This window comes from Hyalella azteca, unplaced genomic scaffold (assembly GCF_000764305.2).
Source record: "Hyalella azteca isolate HAZT.00-mixed unplaced genomic scaffold, Hazt_2.0.2 contig5945, whole genome shotgun sequence".
Lineage (NCBI taxonomy): Eukaryota > Metazoa > Arthropoda > Malacostraca > Amphipoda > Hyalellidae > Hyalella > Hyalella azteca.
This window is the reverse complement of record NW_025936119.1, coordinates 145,426-153,353: the sequence shown is the minus strand read 5'-3', so window position 1 is coordinate 153,353 and position 7,928 is coordinate 145,426.

Genomic DNA, 7,928 nt, shown 5'->3' with positions numbered 1-7,928 from the left:
TGAAAAGATCCGGTCAAATGACACAATTCTAGATCTTCTGTGAACAAGGCACGAAAAGGAAAAGAATCGGCAACAGGCCACATCAGGCCTACAATGCAGTTTAATTTTACGTTCACCGCATCTGAGGTTAGGTTTCAGATAGCATAGTTCTGTTCCAAAATTTATCGTCCTTCGACAAGTGGCCGTTCGACCGAGGCCTGGTTCGACCCACGGCCTAGATACGGACGGCTTGAAGTGTTGAAGGCTAGGTTCCGGAAGGCAGGAATCATGATGGTCCTTTACATCCAGGGCAGTGGTGGTCTTCGGCAGGCGACCCTTATTCAGCGCCGACATCACTATGTTACGTATGTTATGTTATAGTTTAGTAGTTAAATGATAAGGTCCCAGAAGGTTTACAAGAATTTTAAACAGGAACCAACACCAGGGGCCACTGCTAAACCTATGAAAACTGCGTTGTAACACATCCACGCTTTAGCATTTCTTCTCGCTTCGAGTCACCGACATGTGAAACAGCCTCCCCGATTACATCATTGGCGCTCTGAGTATGAACGCGATCAAGAACAGACTAGACAAAGCTATGGAGAAAGATATATTCAGACTCGAAATTCCTAGCACCATATGAACCTGGAGAAAGTCTAGTAGCTATTTCAAACTATCGTCAGTTTTGAAAAGTTCCGGTCAAAGGACCTTTTTTAGATCTCCCGTCAACAAGTTACAAGAATCGGTGACAGGCCACACCAGTCCTATTCTTCAGCACAGACATCAATATAATATACTGTTCTATTCTAGTCTATACTATACTAGTATACTAAATAACACTCCTACTCTCGACAGAACGCAGAAAAAAACGCTGAGTAAGTCAATGCCAACCCAACCCAATTTGCCTTGCTTGGGCGTAGTTAGAGAAAGCTGAAATTTCATCAATTGTGAAAGCACGTAATCATCAATTCAATCATTATACGAAAAACTCACTTAAAAATTCTTGTATAATCTTACGTGTTTCCTGTACCTTATTTACTACTCTTAACTCTTGATACTGACAACCTCGTCTTTCATCGCTTAGAGTAAATTGACTGTTACGATCTGGTGCTATGTACAAGTTGATTTATGTTCTCCGGAAGTTACTTATTCTGCGCAATCTTTCTGAAAGCAGTCTGCAAGTCTCAATTCGATTATTATTTAAAGTAACATGCATTAGATTGCCTCTGCGATTTATATTAAATTCAGGGTTTTCTGGCTTTAAGCTGCTTGAGCTCCTCCGATGCTTCAGCGTAACAAAACAAATCTCCCTGCAAATTGAACGCGACGTCAGATACAGAGAGTGCACATCCGCTCATCCATCGTACGCTAAATCGTCCAAATCTAGAGATAAATTACCGAGGTGAGGCAAGTTCGAAGATTATTTCTCACATCAAAGTTGACCTCATCATTTATATCGCAACAATTCTGCGTAGTTGTCACAGTATACGGAAGTTTGGCTTTGATAAAAAGCCGAGCGTAAGATCAACTGATGTCGGTTTAATCAAGGAAGATGGTCGTCAAGTGCCGTTACATTAGACAGAAACTTTCGTTAATAATTTATAAGACATCCTGCGTTCCGGATCATCAATCTGATTATTAGCAAACCGCTGCCGGGTTAACGCTCTGATTAATAACGAAATCAATATGCATCTTTCAACATAAAGGGAGTGATTACTAGAAAATGTCCAGTCCTAGTATAATTGCACATTCAAATACGAGCCTGTAGCTTAATATAATTCCCATTATATAATTATTGTAATGCAATATGATTGTTTAGGTCTGAGGATTATGATGCGGGTACGTGATATTAATGATCATAAGAAGTGCGTCTGTTCTCGTTAACCTGGCGTAACTCATACATTGAAAAAATAATACTAATATTCATTCAAAGCCCCAGCTAGTGTTGTACGGGAAGACATTAAATATCAAGGCACCTCACTAGACGGCATTAAAGTCCCATCTTAATGTCAGAGAGCGACAACGCCCGCTGCCTTCCCTGGAAATTTGGTTCTTGTTATGATACCTTCTTGTTAAACAAAACGTATACCTGGGTTTACTTAATAATAGTTTATATTAAGTTTCAATTAAAAGGTAAATATGCCAGGTTTTTATTTGCCTGCTGAATTTAAACATTTATAGATGGGACTTTTCCTGGGCATTTGGAGTTCGAAGTAAAATAAAATCCCGAGTTTCATCGTTGCCTGTATAATTGTAATGCCGCCTCGAATACTGGAATTATTTATCTCTCATGTGGATAATTGTAATGCCGCGACAAATACTGGGATCATTTATCTCTCGTGCCATAACACCAGGAAGCTCGAGCACTCACTTACCCATCCCAGCACGCCAGGTGGCCCCTATGATTGCCCAGTTTAAGGACCATCGAGGTAAAATGGACTGGAATTGATCGTTAATTGTCACACTCGCTCGTTTATTCCAGGCATGACAACCAGAACGGTAATTACAGATATTTGCCGGATGAGACGTGAATGTAAAGAAATGTCTTGGGTTCATAATTAGCTCAGGCACGGCGACTAAATCAGTGAGAAATATTAATGTATAAGCGAACAGGTTTGTAAGAAAAATTTTGGTCAACGGAATCAATTTTGTTAAGTTTGCTCAAGCCTAAGTAAAAAGTGCCATGACGGATTACTGCGTGTTTTTTACAGGGAAAAATACTTATAAACCTTTGAGGTAAGTGAAGGTCAGCATTAATGAGAAGATCCTAATTGCTCTTATTACCCATATGCCTCGATTGCGAGATCCTGGGTTGCCTACAAGTGACGTTCCTTGAATCGCATCCGCCCTGTTGGAGGAGCGGAGGCGTACAGCAGGCGGTGCTTCTGAGAAAGGCAAGTCCAGCGATCGCGTTCAAGAAAACCATGGATATGGCAGATCAGGCATATAATGCAGACAGCAGGATCATGGCGTTTTATCAAATGACTGTTGTTTGAAGTCATAATTTCGAAATAATCTCAAGGGGACTCTGAGCGTGAAAATTTTCAGATTTTATGGTTCACGTACGCGACTGAAGAGCTGGGGTGCACAATTAAGCTTTTCACACTGCGCGTAGCAATTATACGCTTCGATATTTTTCCTGGCTAAACTGAGTCAGGATGACCAACACAAGGGCAAAAATGCATCACAATTAGGACAAAGTCTCATTGCTTCCTCTGAGTGTGTTGTGCATGAGATATTCTGTGAACCGCTGGCCCAGATATATAAATCGATGAAAAACAAAGCGCCAATTCGGTGAAAGGCAAATTAGAACAGCTTGGGCAGCGAACAACAGATCACTCCTGCACTTATGTTCTTGTTGGTTAATCAGTTCTTAGAACTAAATGATAAATGCTCATCAGGAGCCTCGCCAATTCCGGTAAATTAACCGAGTATTCATCCGCATCACAGATCTCCCACGGGCGGTGATAAATGCAATGAGAAAGTTTTAATTTTTGCTTGATTAATCTTCCACTTCAGGCCAATTGGTTATTATTCTAGCTAAAGATTTAAGGAGTAAAACGATATATTAAAATAAAAAAAAGACTGGATTGAAGAAAAGCGGTGATGATATACATATACATTAGTGACATGGGTAATGGTTCTCAGGACTCAGATTGCTAAAATGAGCTCCTTTTGGTAACCTTAATGATGAGGTAAGGTAATTATTTCTCATAAATCCAGTCAAATTGCATCGACTGGAGCAGGTAGTGCCTGCAGCTTCCGCCTGCACCTTCCATTAAAGCTGCCGTCGCCTGTGTAGTCGAGAAGCAGGTAGATCTGCTTATCGTCAGTCAGAAAAAAGGGCAGAGATGCATTTATTAAAATTAAATATCGCTTAATTACGCGCAATGCTGAAGTGAAGGAAATAATTTCAGCTTTTCTTCACCGATAACTTCTCTGCCACTAATTAGAGAGTAGGTAAAATTTTCTAAATGGTGGTTCGTCAAGAAAAAGTTTTTGCGTGTATAAATGCAGATTAATAAAACATTGCATTGAAATATTCAAAAAATGTCTAGGCCAAAATAATCGATGTTAGTCGTGTTTCAAGGCCTCGGCGATATAGTGAATTATGATGATATGGTAAATATAGATACGATGATGATATGATACACCTCCTGATGAATGATGATACAGCGAATTATGTTCGATAAGCATTGTTTTTGTGTCAACTCTGCAATCAACATTTGGCTCGCATGATATTTTTACTGCATGGCTGTTGTTCAGAGTTGAGCAAGGCCATAGCCTACTCTTACCTGTGCTTAAGATTTGTGCCAAATTATTAGGTCGTGGACCGTGTACGATTTATTATGAACCGTGTCCTATCTATTTTCCATGTCTGACCTGTCTCCTCGTCATCACCGTGCCCCAGCTCTGTAACAGGATAAATTTCCTTATAATATAGGAGGTTTTGAGAGTATCTAGGTGTCATTTTTTATCCTACGTGTCATTTCGTCATTTGTTAAGACAAGAGAACCGTTGACGCTCCGAACGAACCACATACGGTTTAACTAACTTGACATTAGAGATTAGGAAATTAACGTAACGTAAAACCCGAGGTGATGAGAGTTTCTGGTTGATCATTGCACAGAATACGTTGTCCGGAATTAAGCTATATATTAAAGAAAAGCATCAAGAACTTAATAGAATAGGACCATCTCCATCCTCCTCCCCTCTTTACTTTAATCACTGCTCGAGTTTATAGATATTTTGACATATTTATACTATAAACCAACTAATTATACATTGATCGCCCTAAGGCACCGAAAGATTATTTGCCTGTAAAAATGTCAGTAACTTTTGTCCCCGATCGTCAGTGGTATTATCTTGACCACACCCGAACATAACTTATTATCTGCATAGAATAATATGTCTTCTATACTAAAACAAACCGTTGACATTTTTTGTGAGTTATAGCGAAATAAAATAAGAAGACATTTTCAGAACCTTAGAAATTTCCTCTCGAAACGGAACGTAGTACCTAACGATTAGGTGTACGTACTGATAGTCGTTATATATACAGAGTTTTTTTGGAACTTGAAATAATCTACAAGCAAGTTATGCAATGAAAAACCACGTCAAATATAGTTAAAACTCTATCGTATTATCTACCCAGACAGTTACTTGATATTTTCACAGTATTTTGTACATTTCATGATGCTGCATATGAAATACTCGAGGCTATGAGAAGATATACGAAGTTAAAATATCTAGAAGCTAATCTCCTCTTGTGTAGCTGATCCATTTTAGTTCATTGTGCTCTGTCATTATGCTGGTCACGATCCTCCCACTATCACAACGCACTATATGGAGAGCCACAGACGTACGATAGGCCTGAAGCTCTTCACGGGAGACCGTCAAAGAGGCCTGTTTTCGCTGAACAAACACGCAAATATTGTGAATAAGGCACGGAAGAATTTATCGAGCTTGGTACGACACCTGCGGCACGCCTCGGTCCAACTTCTCTCTTCGCCTATGCCCAAAAATCGGCATTTGCATGCCCTAGCTCTGGTCAGAAGTTTGCCCTTCCCTGGCACTTCTTGTCGGTCACGCCCGAAGCAAAGAGCAAAACGACCCATTGCGTCGCTGCCCATCTGGGCCTGCCCCAGCTCTGTAACAGGATAAATTTCCTTATAATATAGGAGGTTTTGAGAATATCTAGGTGTCATTTTTTATCCTACGTGTCATTTCGTCATTAGTCAAGACAAGAGAACCGTTGACGCGCCGAACAAACCACTACGCTAGGCAACCAGACATTAGAGATTAGGAAATTAATGTAACGTAAAATCTGAAGGGATGAGAGTTTTTGATGATCATCACAAAGAATACGTTGTCCGGAACTAGGTAAAGGAAAGCATCAAGAACTTAATAGAATAGGGCCATCTCCATCCTCCTCCCCTCTTTACTTTAATCACTGCTCGAGTTTATAGATATTTTGACATATTTATACTATAAACCAACTAATTATACATTGATCGCCCTGATTATTTGCCTGTAAAAGCGTCAGTAACTTTTGTCCCCGATCGTCAGTGGTATTATCTTGACCACACCCGAACATAACTTATTATCTGCATAGAATAATATGTCTTCTATACTAAAACAAACCGTTGACATTTTTTGTGAGTTATAGCGAAATAAAATAAGAAGACATTTTCAGAACCTTAGAAATTTCCTCTCGAAACGGAACGTAGTACTTAACGATTAGGTGTACGTATTGCTAGTCGCTATATACATATATAGAGGTTTTTGGAACTTTAAATAATCTACAAGCAAGTTATGCAATGAAAAACCACGTCAAATATAGTTAAAACTCTATCGTATTATCTACCCAGACAGTTACTTGATATTTTCACAGTATTTTGTACATTTCATGATGCTGCATATGAAATACTCGAGGCTATGAGAAGATATACGAAGTTAAAATATCTAGAAGCTAATCTCCTCTTGTGTAGCTGATCCATTTTAGTTCATTGTGCTCTGTCATTATGCTGGTCACGATCCTCCCACTATCACAACGCACTATATGGAGAGCCACAGACGTACGATAGGCCTGAAGCTCTTCACGGGAGACCGTCAAAGAGGCCTGTTTTCGCTGAACAAACACGCAAATATTGTGAATAAGGCACGGAAGAATTTATCGAGCTTGGTACGACATCTGCGGCACGCCTCGGTCCAACTTCTCTCTTCGCCTATGCCCAAAAATCGGCATTTGCATGCCCTAGCTCTGGTCAGAATTGTTTGCCCTTCCCTGGCACTTCTTGTCGGTCACGCCCGAAGCAAAGAGCAAAACGACCCATTGCGTCGCTGCCCATCTGGGCCTAACTTATTGCCCATATCGGGAGCACATCTTGATGAGGCTAGCCGAACTGTGCCCAAGTGTGGCCATGGGCTCCGAGCCTAGAGAACTTAAGGCACGCGTCTTCTATTGAAATTAGCACAAACCTACGGCGCACTGAATGCTAATAAGAACATCTCACGAGAGATGGTCGGCCATCATCTGGCGCCTTCAACCTCATTTGCCTCTACATGGGCAGAAGTGATCGCATTTTTCCACGAACGTGATATACCTGTTACCGCACTCGTGTGCTTATCACACTCGAGTAAACAAATCAGAATTTCATTATTTCGTTCTTGCAGCCAAGGAGACAAACGATTCCTTCTGCCAAAGCGAGAGTTTTAATTATGATGTTCTCATCCATGCGTTATGATAGTTCAGTAACGTGAAAAAACTAAAACTGAGACGAGAAATTCTGCTTGGGTAACATGATCGGCGGTGCCGAGAATCACAAAGAACTAAGATGGAAAATGTGAAAGCTTTGAAAATAATGTACCTGAAATTTCTAGTTAGCAGAAGCTTTAACTATTAACCACCTTGATAGATTACCCACCAATACGGCCGAAACAGATACATTAGAAATAGATACGTAAGTGTTCGCTATTAGGGGGGGGGGTCGTGAGTTCCCATCAGTCCCTTTGGCGGACTAGAAAGCAAAGTATATGAGGGCAATAGCTAGACTGTCTTGTGTTATATCTTTACTTTGAAAGTAGCGAGGTGGATTAGCAGCTCAGGTATGTCTCGCCTTCACGACCAAGCTGGTCGCTCGTTACAGCTCGTCTCGGCGCGGCTCGCCAAAGCAAGCAAAAACAAACTACATAAAAAGAGACACACGCACCTGAGAATCTCATGAGATTTACGTTCGAGTTTGGAGCCAAATTGCTCGAAACAAATGTATTTACTTCAGAAAATTTTATATTGAACATAGAAGAAATAACGTAATTCCGATGAATAATTTAATACCCAAGAGTCGAATCAAGTAATGTTTGCTTGCAACATTTAATTATGAATAGTGCGCGTGAAATGCTTGTGAGTTTAAATTAGCCATCTGTCTTATGCGACGTTGAGCGATAGG